A 14,149-nucleotide genomic window follows, 5' to 3' on the forward strand; every position below is an offset into this window, starting at 1 on the left:
CAGGCTATCTGGCATTCGCACAAAGGTGCCCACTCCGTAGAATCAGCAGAGGTGCCACCCCAACTACCGTGTTATATGTGCTCTCTGGGCGCGAAGATACTGGTGCTGGCTCAAACCGCCTTTGAAGGGAGCACGGCCATGTTGAAGTCAGGCAGGTGCGGTGGTAGGAGAGCTCCGCCTCATCAGTTCCCAAAGATCGCCGCCACGATTGCTGCCGCCGCTACCTTAAACGAAAGTCCGCACCTCAAATGCGGGGCTCTGCCTCCTCCCCGTCCACTGTAAACCAGGAAATGCTCCGCTCGCCGCAGTGCTCACGCCGCCATTTTGGCTGCCGCAGACTTCCCTCTTCACGGCAGCCCGAAGCCCAACCTACTGTTCTCGGGCAGGTCAGATCACTCGGACGGCTCCCGCTGATGCCTCATATCCTCCCACGCTGGCAGGTTTTAGTTGCAGCATTTCCAGGGTCCCCCCCCCCCCGTGTATACTTTTAAAGCGCCTATTAAATTAGATGGATTCGCACATGTAGAACAGATATCATGAGAAGCCGGGACCCTACAGAGCCTCAGTTTATTTGCAAACTTGAAGTTTTTACAATTACACGATAAAGCAGTCAAACAGAATTTCAAGGGATGTTGACATTTGGAGCTGCGGCTATTTTATAAACAAAACCAGTAGTGAATTTCCTCCTAATGCACATGCCACTTTTTAATAACTGAGAAGAGTATTAATGATTATGAATTGAAGGAATTTTATAATAACATGCTGCAAAGAGACCAATATTTTTCCTCTATTGTGGCAATATTAATCTATGCTTTTAGGAAAACTGATTATTTTTTAAAAAGGGGTTTCTTTTTAAATATGCACACTTAATTTTTATTAATTATAATATATTGTGACGGTTTTTATTTACTAATAATAAACTTAAACTTGACTGGCTGTTGAATGCGTCCTCTCACCAGGCATGTGTCTCCCTCCTACAGACTATGGCGGACCTCCTGCATTCGCTTGGGTTCTCTATAAACGTGCCAAAGTCCCAGCTAACTCCTCCTCAGATGCTCCCTTTCATCAGAGCAGTTCACAGTGCAGTTTCGGGCCTATCCTCCTGAGCGGCAAGTCCAGGATATTCAGTTTCATTGCAATGTTTTGGCCTCTATCCTGGATTTTGGTGAGACGGACTCTGCGACTGTTGGGCCTCATGAACTCCTGCATCCTGTTGGTAAAGCATGCCAGGTGGCTTATGTGGTCTCTACAGTGGGACATGAGGTTTCAGTGGGCACCGCATTGAGGCAATCTCACCGACATGGTTCAGATCTCGCAAGAAACTGCAAGTGATCTGCAGTGGTAGTTGACGAGCCACGATTGGGTCAACGGCAGACCCCTCTCCCTTCACCAGCCAGAATTCATGGTGGTGACAGATGCGTCACTTCTAGAATGTGGTGGCCATCTGGGAGAGGTGGAGATCAGGGGACACAGGGCTCCACATAAATCTGTTGGAGCTCCGAGCAATTGGATTGGCATTGAAAGCATTCCTTACCTCTGTCAAGTGGAAGGTGGTGCAGGTGTTAACGGACATCACCACCACCATGTGGTACTGCGCAAGCACAGTGGGGTGAGGTCGTGAACCCTTTTTTGAGAGGCTCTGCGTCTCTGTACATGGTTGGAACAGCTGGGCATAACCCTGATGGTTCAACATCTGGCAGGTTCTTTGAATGCCAGGGTGGACAAACTCAGTTGACGATGCCTAGTGGATCACGAATGGCGTCTCCAGTCGGAGGTGGCGCAAGGTTTCTTTCAAAAGTGGGGAGAAACTTGTTTAGATTTGTTCGCCTCCGAAGAGAATGCGCAGTGTCAGCGATACTGCACGCTGGAGTTTCCAAGGCGGTTATCACTCGGCAATGCCTTTAGTTGCGAGTGGAGCTCAGGCCTGCTGTACACCTTTCCGCCCAAACCACTCCTGCCCAGGGTTCTGAAGATCAGAAGCGACTGAGCCCAAGTAATTCTTGTGGGTCCTGACTGGGTGAGGAGTCTAGTATCCAGACCTCCTGAAGATGAGCATCGATTCTCCGATCAGGCTGCCCCTTCGGGAGGATCTTCTGTCGCAGCAGCAGGGTAGGGTTCGCCACCCAAACTTGTCAACTCTTCGCCTCCATGCATAGAGCTTGAGCGGTGACAGTTGATGGTTTTTGACCTTCCTCCCGAGGTTTGTAATGTTATTCTGGCGGCCCGACTACCCTCCATTAAGACAGTTGGCAGAAAATTGTATTATACTGTCCGGAAAGGTTTATCAAACCTCTTTCTGCTTCTCTTTCTAATGTTTTGTTATTTATTCTAACCCTTGCCCAACAGGGCTCTGCTTTGGGAACTGTCGAGGGTTATCTCTGCTCTTTTTGCTTCATTGAAGCTGCCAGATCAACCCTCTCTCTTAAAGTCTCAGATTGTACATAGATTTCTAAAAGGGCTGGCTCACTTGTTTCCACCCACGCTATGGGAAACTGGCTCAGTATATACTATACTAAAGGAGGTAGAGAGTCCAGTGGAACCCCCAAAGGTAGTCGGAGGTAAAAATAGATAGCACCTTACTCTCTATCTGTGGCAGTGTGGCTGTGCAGTAAGGCTTTCAGAGGGTAGCGTTAAGCATTTGTTGTACACACTCGGGCAGCAACTTATGTCACACAATCGGACTGAACTCAGACCAATTTGTTTGTATAAACATATTTTCTGATGGATACATCTGCCAGAGGATTCCTCACCATTTGAATAACCACTGCGCCAGCATTCCGCAGAAACTTTTTCCTAGCTCTCCACGCTAACGAGGTCGTCACAATGAACTTATTCCTGGCTCTCCACGCTAACGGGGTCGTCACAATGCCACGCCCCCGCTCGCGACTCAGCATAACGTCACTGGAGCCATAAGAGAGCCCCGTCTGCGTGATGACGTCTGTTCCCTTTTTCCCGCACCGTTGACTAGTAAAGGTTTTCTCTATACTGTTAGGAGTTACTTTATTTCTCCAGGTTTTAACTGTAGCCTTACGATGGCGATTTCGATGAATTCAGGATTCAAGCCCTGTAGAGAGTTTGGGGGTCATATGTCCATCACTGACCCCCATGAGGACTGTTGGTGGTGTTTATCATCGGACCACGACGTGGAGGGCTGTTAATGCTTTTGCAAGATGCACCTGAAGGCCTTGAAAGAACGTGAGGCCAAGCTCTTCATGGCAAAAGCAGGAAAGGAGAAGAGGGGTTGGAAAAGGTCCAAGTCGGTGTCATCGACCTCGCATGCTTTGAAGCACAAAAAGAAGGGGCATGGCTCTCGGCGTCGTTCGTCGTAGGGAAAGGCTTCGAGATCACCTTCTCTGGCGCCTCGACGTCGACAAAAAAACTTTGTCTCCTTCGCCATCTCCTCAGGTGAGTCTGGTACATTCTCCTTCATCCAAAGTTACCCCGGCGCGGTCGCCGACAGGCTCTCCGGATTCGGAGGGCTTACCGGCTCAGGACAAACCCTCTCCTGTGCACGAGACTGTGCCTGTGGATCCGGCTGTTCCTACGTCAGAAGTTCCTCATGTGGATATTGACTCTGCTCCGTATCCTCCATTTCCTGGAATGGGTTCAGATCCCACTTTTTTTTAAATGCTGTATGGCATGTTTGCCAAGGCAGCCTTTCCCTCCGGAGCACCTTCGGGTCCCGTGGGTCCGCTGGCCTTCAATTCGGGCATGCCTTAACAATATGCCCAGGTACCCTTCGTGCCTTTTATGCTGACTGCGCCGTCATGGCAGTTTCCGGCATGGAGGTTCCTGCATCGGACTCTCCATCGACGCCAGCTCCGGAGCCTAAGTTGCATTCGAGGAGAGAGGCACAGAGACTGTTGGAGGAAGAATAGTTTCAAAGGTAAGAGGTTGAAGGCGAATTTGAGGAGTCTGTAGACGATTTCGAGGGGCTTCAGGAGGCTAGTGGGCTGGACACCTCCCCAGAGTGGGAGCTTTCTTCTTCAAGGGCCTCACCACCTCAAGAGGTAGCTCCCTATCATACGGTTATTAGAAAGGCTGCGGAGCTTTTGGACTTGCAATTGCCTACAGCGGAGTACAAACCAAATTTGCTCAGAGGTTTTTCATTCTCCATCTTCGATAATTGAGCCACTGTTGCCGTTTAATGAGGCTTTAACTGAGCCTATCCTGGAAGTGTGGCGTAAACCTCTCTCTGCTCCTGCTGTTTCAAAATCTATGGCACGGAGCTACAGGTCTGCTTCAGGAGACCCTGCCTTTCTCTCTTCTCATCCTTCCCCTGAAAGTTTAGTGGTATAGGCATCCTATTCTAAGTTGTCTACAGGCGCATTTCCTCAAGCTCCTGCGGACAGGGACTCTAAAAAATTGGAGCAATCGGCCAAGAAAGTCTTTTCTTAATCTAGCATGGCGTTAAAGTCAAACTATGCTACCTATTTGCTGGGAAGATGCATACACGCCCTGATGGATTCTGCTAAACAATTAGCACCCAAGCTACCTGACGAGGAGCGTGGTAATTTTATGGAGGTTCTGACGGATGCACAGTCTGGTCTTGACACAGCTGATTTGGTGGTTAGGGTTATGAGCTCCTCCATCGTTATCAGGAGACTGGCTTGGCTCAGATCCTCTGGGTTTTCTCCAGATGTGCCAGCTACCCTTCTCGATCTGCCGTTTGATAGATCAAACCTTTTCGGGGAGAAGGCTGATTCTGCGCTTCAGAGATTCAAGGATAGCAAGGCCACGGCGAAGTCCTTAGGGTTGCAAACTCAGTCAAGGGGGATTGGATATAGGAAGTATCGAGAATTTGGTAGGTCTTCTTTTCGTAGCCTACGACCGCCTCAACAACAGCAGCAGCAAAACCCTCTTAACAAATCCTACAGAGGGAGAAACGGGGGTTGCCACTGTGGATCAGCCAGTCAACTCTCCTCCTCCTCTACCTCCCCTACTCTCCATGGTAATGCAGGAGAGCAGCCATAGATCCCCCATCCTAGAACATGTTGGTCCTGTGGGGGTCGGCTGGCCCACTTTCTACAGGATTGGAAATCAGTCACTTAGAACCTTTGGGTTTTAAATCTTGTAGAGAATGGGTACGTGTGAGAAAGTGCCATCTTTCTTGCATGGTATGCCCCCACTTTTTGCTGAATGTACTTTGACTGATTGTGCCCTGGACTCCTGCCAATCAGCTGCCCAGGGCTTATGTTCCTTCCCTAAAACAAAACACAAATTGGCAAACCCCGGCCACATGTCAGCCCCTGGTAAATGGTACCCTAGGTACCCAGGGCCTTGTGACCAGGGAAGGCCTCTAAGGGCTGCAGCACTCATTGTGCCACCCTTAGAGGCCCCGTACCCTTACACGCACACACACGCACACACACGCGCACACACGTACACACACGCACACACACGTACACACACGTACACACACGTACACACACGTACACACACGTACCCAGGTCCATTCCTGGGCACTGTAAGTGCAGTGCTGCCATTTAAGAGTATATGGTGCTGGGAGCTCGTCAAACACGAACTCCACAGCACCATGATGGCTCCACTGAAGACTGAGAAGTTTGGTATCAAACTTCTCAGCACATTAAACCCACACTGATGCCAGTGGGGGATTTAATGTACCAAGCACCCCAGAGGGCATCTTAGAGATGCCCCCTGAAACCTAACCAACAATCCACGTCTGGTTGTGAGGCTGCCACACAGCAGACATGTTGCTGGACCCCTGGGTAGGGGAGAGCCCCTGTGTGAGAAAGTGGCTCTGTATATACTGTTCCCTAATAGGTACAGGGTGTACAGAGTCCACAGCCCCCCAGAGGCTGATAGAGGTCAAAGTTCGGTATGACCTTACTCTCAAAAGTGGTAGCTTGGTCGAGCAGTAAGGCAGTACCAGAGGACAGTGTAAAGCATTTATTGTACACACTCAGTCAGCAAATGGTTTCACACACCCAATAACTGAACTCTAGGCCAATGGTTTATATATATATAAAATATATGCTTGTTTTATTTTTAGAACCACAAAGGGGGTAAAATTATACTTTCTCAGAATGAGAGGTTGAATATAAATACTTTTGTCTTGAGCAATAAATTTTTGTAAACAGTCAGTTGGTTGCAATAAACAATCCTATTTCCTAAACATAACAATGCATTGAGCTCAATGGTAAATTCAGGTTATTTGTCATAAATTACTTTTCAGATTACTTTTGGAATTCCAGGTCTGGCTCCTAGATCCAGCCCTGGGTCAGTATTCAGAATCAAGTGATGAAAGTCGACTTAATAACTGTAATGATTTATAAATAATATTTAGCTATTTCAAAAGTTGGCACTTAGAAAATATTTCAAGGAAAACATTCAATGGATCTCTATGGCAAGAAATTCAAATTGCAGGTAGAGTACTTTATCGTTACTTTAGTAATCCAGGACTGGGTACCTAGACCCAGGACTGGGGTCCTTATCAAAAACAGGTAAGTAATTCCATTTGCAGAAATGGTACGATTTTAAAAGAATATTTCAAATTTGCAAAAATAGACACTTAGAAGAAATTTCACAGAAAAGCAGACAATGGTTTCCTATGGGAGAAAAATGAGTTAGAGGTAAGTATAGTTGTGGACACTTTTCAGAGTCAGGGCTGGGCACCAAGATCCAGCACTGGGAGCTCACCTAGGAGCAGGTGAGTAAATGCGTTTTTGTCACTTGGCTGATTTTTGGTGAATATTTGCAGTTTTGAAAAGTTCACACTTAGAAGATTTTTGAAGAAAAAGCCAGTCAATGTTACCCTATGAGGAAAATGAAGTTAGCGGTTTAAGGGTAAGTACTCGACTGGCAGAGTTGAAATTCCGGGCATAGACTCAGGGGTCCCCCAGTGTCAGGTAGGTACAGTTGGTTCACCCTCAGCGGTTTCAGGACGGCCGGGTGCAGAGAGAGTTAGGCCCAATGTTATCCTATGAGGGATAGGGGGGCCTTGGTTGGTGGCTGCTGTCTGGCAAGCCACGCGGCTGTGGGAGCTGGGCTCCTGGTCACTTACTCAGGGCAAGTGGGGAAGTAGGTCAGTGTAGAGAGTGCACTGCCAGGGCCGCTCTGGCGGCTGGGTGCAGGGTGCTTTTGAGCCGTCGGGCGCTCAATGGAAATCAATGGGAATGTTCCGGTTTGGAAAAAGGCTGCAAGCTCGGGACGAGGATGCTTCAGGTGCCACCACCACTTCGAGAGGTAAGTTCGGTAGTTGTAGGTTAGGTGGGTACCCCGGGATTGGGCACAGGGGGCCGCAGGGCGCCGGGTGCAGGGGTGCCTTTTGATGTCGGAAATCTTACCCTCTGGTTGATCGCGGTTGGGTTGGCACTCTGTTCTGAGGCTGCAGGCTTCTTCCGGAATGTCGAGGGGGGTCCTTGGGTGCCGGACTCAGGGTCAGTCGCCGTGGGGTCGTCTTCAGGGTCTTTGTCCACTCCGGCACTGGCCAGGCTTGGCTGGTGCAGAGTGTGTTGGGTCCGCAGTTCCGGGCTGCTGCCAGGGGTTAAAAATAGGTTTCTTGAGTAGAGCCTCTACTCATGGGAGTCCCAGGGGCTTAGAGCCAAAAGGTAGCCAGGTCCTCCGGGGTTGGTGAGGTTGCTGGCCACGAGAGATGCCGCGCTGGTGCAGGTTCGAGAATCGACAGGCCGGTAGGGCTGGGGCCAAAGCAGTTGGTGTCTTCTTCTCTTTTTAGCAGCTGCAGGGCAGGTCCTTGTTCTTCTTGCTCTTCTTGTAGCTTTCTATCTGGAATCTGAGAAAGGAAGGTTCAGGGTGCCCCTAAATACTAGATTTAGGGGCGTTACAGGTAGGTGAATGCCAGGGACCAATGGGTCCTTGTCCTGGGGTGGGTACACCCCCTATCCTGCCTCTCTCCTGTGGGAGGGGGGCAGTAGCCTAATCCTGATAGGGTAGGGCCTCCCATCTTCAAGATGGCGAGAGCCCGGAGATGTGCTTCACCTCGCCTCCCCCACCTGAGGGGTGGGGTGGGCAGGCTGGCACATCCCCTGTCCTTGTATATGGTTTCCGGCCAAGCTTCCCGCCAGAGTGGGGGGTTGCAGTGGCCTGGGGAAACTCCAAATGGCGGCATGCCTTTGAAGCTTCCCTTTGCTCGTCCTGGGGGAGGAGATTTCTCACCTCACCCAGGATGTGCATTGTTGGAGGCCCGGGAGAGCAGGAGCTCTCCCACCCAGGGGTCCAGCAACGTGTCTGCTGTGTGGCAGCCTGGGCAGCCTCAAAGCAGACGTGGATTGTAAGTTAGCTGTAAGGGGGCATCTCTAAGATGCCCTCTGGGGTGCTTAGTACATTAAATCCCATACTGGCATCAGTGTGGGTTCAATGTGCTGAGAAGTTTGATACCAAACTTCCCAGGCTTCAGTGTTGCCATTATGGTGCTGTGGAGCTAGTGTTTGACGAGCTCTTAGCACCATGTACTCTTAAATGACAGCACTGCACTTACAGCGCCCAGGAATGGACCCGGGTACTGTAGGGGCACAGGGCTCCTGCTCCTGTGCCCACACCATAGGCGTAATGCACCCAGCTAGAGGGGTGGATGACATATGCCATGGCAGTGTAGGTGATGGGCATGGTACACAGTGATGTGTGCCATGTCGACTTTGTTTTGTCCTGCACCCAGACACTCAGCCTGCAAGGGCAGTGTGTGTGTGTGTAAGGGTACAGGGCCTCTGAGGGTGGCACAATGAGTGCTGCAGCCCTTAGAGGCCTTCCCTGGCCACAAGACCCTGGGTACCTAGGGTACCATTTACTAGGGGCTGACATGTGGCTAGGGTGTGCCAATTTGGAGTTTGTGTGTTTTAAGGAAGGAACATAGGCCCTGGGCACCTGATTGGCAGGAACCCAGGGTACACTCAATCAAAGTACATTCAGCAATTTAGCAAAAAGTGGGGGCATACCATGCAAGAAAGATGGCACTTTCTCACACCCTGCTCCCCTGGGTCTGCAACAATGCACATCTTGGGCGAGGTGCTAAATCTCCTCCCCCAGGATGGGCAGTGGGAAGCTTCAAAGGCATGCCGCCTCTGACCTTCCCCAGGCCACTGCAACCCCCCACTCTGGCGGGAAGCTTGGCCGGAAAGCCCAAATAAGGACAGGGTATGTGCCAGCCTGCCAACCCCACCCCTCAGGTGGGGGAGGCGAGGTGAAGCACATCACCGGGCTCTCGCCATCTTGAAGATGGGAAGCCCTGCCCAATCAGGACTAGGCTACTGCCCCTCTCCCACAGGAGAGAGGCAGGATAGGGGGGTGTAACCACCCCAGGACGGGGACCCATTGGTCCCTGCCCTTCACCTACCTGTAACGCCCCTAAATCTAGTATTTAGGGGCACCCTGAACCTTCCTTCCCCAGATTCCGAAATCTGAAGAAGAGCTAAAAGAAAGAAGACCTGCCCTGCAGCTGCTAAGAAGAGGAAGACACCAACTGCTTTGGCCCCAGCCCTACCGGCCTGTCGACCATCGAACCTGCTCCAACCCGGCATCTCTTGTGGCCAGCAACCTCACAAACCCCGGAGGACCTGACTACCTTTTGACTCTATGCCCCCTGGGACTCCCATGAGTAGAGGCTCTACTCAAAATCTGCTTCTAATCCCTGGCATCAGCCCGGAACCACGAACCCTTCACACTCTGCACCCGTCAAGCCTGGCCTGTGCCGGAGTGAACAAAGACCACGAGGACGACCCCACGGCGACTGTGACCCCGAGTCCGGCACCCAAGGACCTCCCTTGACACTCCTGAAGAAGCCTGCAGCCTCAGAACCAGGGACCCCCCCCCCAACCGCGATCAACAGAGGGTAAGATTTTCCGACGCCAAAAGGCACCCCTGCAGCCGGCACCCTGCGGCTGCATGTGCCCAACTCCTGGGTACCTATCTATCCTCCAACTATCTAACTTACCTCTCGAAGTGGTGGCCGCACCTGAAGAATCTTGGTCCCCGAGCTTGCAGCCTTTGTTTGTTCTTGAGCTTCTCCATTGCAATCCATTGAGTGCCCGACGGCTCAAAAGCACCCTGCACCCAGCTGCCTGAGTGCCCCTGGCAGTGCAACTTCTACTCCTATCTACTTCCCCATTTGCCCTGATCAAGTGACCAGGAGCGCAGCCCCCACAGCCGCGTGGCCTGCTAGCCAGCAGCCACCAACCACGGGCCCCCTGCCTCCCATAATATAACATTGGGCCTACCTCACTCTGCACCCGGCTGCCCCTGTGCTGTTGAGGGTGTAACAACTACTTACCTGACCCTGGGAGACCCCTGAGTCTATGCCCAGAACCTTAACTCTGCCAGTCGAGTACTTACCCAAAAGCCGATAACTCACTTTTCTTCCATAGGGTAACATTGGCTGGTTTCACTTGAAAATTCTTCGAAGTGTGGAGTTTCTAAACTTTAAAATATTCACCTTAAATCAACCAAGTAACGAAATTGAAAATACTCACCTGCTATTAGGAGAGATCCCAGTGCTGGATCTGTGCCCAGCACTAACTCTGAAAAGTAATTACAACCATACTTACCGCTAAGTCAATTTTCTTCCATAGGAAACCATTGACTGTTTTTCTGTTGAATTTCTTCCAAGTGGCGATTTTTGCAAACTACAAATATTCTTTAAAAATCGTACCATATGTGAAAACGTAATTACTTACTTGTTTTAGATAGATGTCCCAATACTGAGCCTAGGAGCCCAGCACTGGATTACAAAAGTAACAAGAACATACTTAACCTACAACTTGAATTTCCTTCCGTAGGATGACATTGCCTGGTTTTTACTGAAAAATTTTCTAAGTGTCGATTTTGCAAACTTACAAATATTCGTCAAAAATCGCCTGTATAACCTAAACGTATTCTCTCAACTGCTTACAGGTGGTACACTAGTGCTAGATCCAGGATCCAACACTGAGCTAGAAAAAGTAACAATAACCCCAATTACCTGCTAATTGAATTTCCTCCCATAGGATAACATTGGTGATTTTATTAGAAAAAGTTTCTAAGTGTCAACTTTTAAAATACCAAAATATTGCTTAAAAATCACAACAGTAACTAAAACGTATTTACTCACCTGTTTCGAGGAACTGTCCCAGGACTGAATCTAGGATCCATTTCTGGAGTTAGAAAAGTAATCCTAAAAGTAATCAATTGCATTTACTTAGAATTTCCCATTGAGCTCAATGTATAATTGTGTTTGAATTGTGTTGTCAATTGCAACAAACTGTAACTATTGAATTCAAAAGACTATTACCTATTGAAAAGTATTTAACTAAAGCATCTCATTCTGAGAAAGTATATTTTGTTACCTATTGTTGGTCCTAAAATAAGACCACCATATATTTTTATATACAAACCATTGGCCTAGAGTTCAGTTCTCGAGTGTGTGAGACCATTTGCTGACTGAGTGTGTACAACAAATGCTTTACACTGTCCTCGGATACTGCTTTACTGCTCGACCAAGCTACCACTTTAGAGAGTAAGGTTATATCTAACTTTAGCCTCTGCCAAACCTCTGGGGACTGTGGACTCTGTACACACTAACTATTTGGGAACAGTATATACAGAGCCACTTTCCTACATGGTACAGGTAAGTGTACAAGGTACTTTTCAAGGCAGGTTCAACAATACAATCAAGCTGAAAGAAAATGACTTTGTTACAGGTTTGTAAATACTTTCAATACAGTGGAAATTACTGTTAGATTAGTTTTGATTACTTTTCAGATTACTTTATGAATTACGTTTTCTACTCCGTGTGATATCCCTAGATATCACACTGGGACATTTCCTAGAGAAAAGGTAAGTAAAGCAGTTTTTAGATATTTGCAATTTTTCTGGTTCTCGTTCAAATCCATCTCCACGCTTAAAACAATTGTCACAAGAAAGCAGTCATTGCAGTTCTATTGGAGAAAATTAAGTTATTGGTTTCAAGGTAAGTACTTGGGTTTGGGAGTTGCTCTTCTGGGGTTAGAACCATGGTTCCCCCTGGGTCAAGGATGCACTCTCAAAGCACCCTTTAGCATCACTAGGGCAGCCGGGTGCAGAGTGCTGAGGCCCAATGTTATACAATGGGGGATAGGGTGCCTCCGGTTGGTGGCTGCTTACAAGCAGGCCACAAGGTTGTGGGAGCAAAGCTTCTGATGTTAGGCTCAGGGCAAAGGGGGATCAGAGTTAGCTCCCAAAGTACACCCGCAGGGGCGGCTGGGTGCAAAGTGCTGTTTCTGGCGTCGGGTGCCCTGTTTATTTCAATGGGGATTCTCCGGTTGCAACAAAGACTGCAGGCTCCGAATTGAAGATCTTCTGGAGGAGACCACCGGTTGGAGAGGTATGTTGGGATCCTGGGACACTGTCGGTTGGGCCACCCAAGGCCGTGGTATGTCGTGTGCAGGAGTGTCTTTAGGTGTCTGGTTTTCTTATCAGCTCCTGTTGCGGCTTTGGGATGCTCCCGAAAGACTACAGGCGTCGATTGGAGGTGCGAGGCAGGTCCGGTATCACCAGACCTCTGGTCAAAGTCACCGGGGAGACCTCCTCGTGGTGTTGGGCCACTCGAACTCAGGCTGTGGGCGTTGGGTGCAGAGTGGTGCACACTTGTGGTTTTGGCTGGGGCCAGAGTCTGTTGGTGAGCAAATCCGGTGCTTATGGGAGACTAAGTCTTGGTTTTGTAAGGTAGGGCAGGTCCCTCAGGTTCTTGAGGGCTGCTGGCTGCAGGACACAACGGGATTTTGCTGGAGCAGGTATGAGGTGCGGACAGGCCGGTGGGGCTGGGGCCAAGTCAGTGGGCGGTGTCCTCTTATTTCAGCACATCTTCGGTCCTTCTTCTTCTGGTTGGTTCTTGTCTGAGGAGGCAAGGTTTGGGGTTGCCCCTAAATACTAGATTTAGGGGCGATACAGGTAAGTGAAGGTTGGGACCAATGGATCCCTTCCTTGGGGTGGGTGCTGTAAGAAAGTGCCCTCTTTTTGCATGGTTGCTCCCCACTTTTTGTTAAACTGCTGATATACTTTGACTGTGTGCCCTGGGCTCCTGCCCAACCGGTATCCAGGGCCAATATTCTTTCCCTAAAACTGCATTAAGAGAAAACCCAATTGACACTCTTTGGCGACAGGTCAGCCCCTTGTAAATGGTGTCACAGGTACCAAGGGCACTGTGGCCAGGGAATGCTGCAACACTTATTATGACACCCTTAGAGGCCCTATACCTTTACACACACACACTACCTTTGCAGGCTGCTTGTTTTTGTGCAGAACAAAGTGAAGAGTCAACATGGCACACATCCGGTGTGCCATGCCTATAACCCACTGCCCTTGCATAGATCAGCCACTCCTCTAGCTGGGTGCACTATACCAGTGGTGAGGGTACAGGTGCATGAGGTCTGTACCCCTACTGTGTCTAAGCCAATTCTTAGACATTGTAAGAGCAGTAACGCCATCAAGCGTATATGGTGCTGGGAATTTGTCATTACTAACTCCACAGTACCATAATAGCTTTACTGGCCTTTTGCTGCTTCCAGCAACTGGCCTCCACCGGTTCTGACCCCCACTTTGGGCCAAAACCAAGTGAGGAAGGGAGGTATGCCCACCTTTGCCAATCCCACCCCTCAGGTGGGGGAGGCAAGGTGAGGCACAACTCTCAGTTGGGACCCAGCCCACCAGAGTGAGGCATATGCCCCTCTTCCACTGGAGGGTGGTATACTAGGGGTGTAACTATCGCAGCAGCAAGGTAGGGACCACCAACCGAACCCGTCAACTTTGCGCCTCTATGCGTGGAGATTGAGCGGCTGCAGTTGATGGTTTTTGACCTTCCACCTGAGGTAGTACCTTTCCTTACTTGGTTTTCCCGATTCTTTCACCCAAAGTGGGAGTCGGAGCCAGTGGGGCTAGTTGCTGGAAGCAGCAAGTGGCTGGTGTAGCTCACAAAGGCGTCAAGCCTTTGAATCTCCCCTTTTTGGCCCTGCCCATCCTGGGGAAGGAGGCTTGGCACCTCATCCCAGAATTTGCATTGTTTCAGACCCCCGAGAGCAGCAGGCTCTCAACCTAGGGGTCCAGAAACATGTCTGGTTGTGGCAGCTGGCGAGCAGCCACTCAGCCAGGGCACTAGTGTTAGATTGTTTTTCATGGGGCATCTCTGATGCCCTCTGAATGCATTTTTCAATACATCCCAAACTGG

The 14,149-nt window shown here is 49.7% G+C and overlaps 1 protein-coding gene across 2 annotated transcripts in view; it reads left to right on the forward strand.

Annotated features, from left to right (window-relative positions):
- NAA15 (N-alpha-acetyltransferase 15, NatA auxiliary subunit) overlaps nucleotides 1–14,149 on the forward strand; it is a 703,732-nt gene that overhangs the window by 339,588 nt on the left and 349,995 nt on the right. The window lies entirely within an intron of this gene.

Source organism: Triturus cristatus, chromosome 2_2, assembly GCF_964204655.1.
Source record: "Triturus cristatus chromosome 2_2, aTriCri1.1, whole genome shotgun sequence".
NCBI classification, from domain to species: Eukaryota; Metazoa; Chordata; class Amphibia; order Caudata; family Salamandridae; genus Triturus; species Triturus cristatus.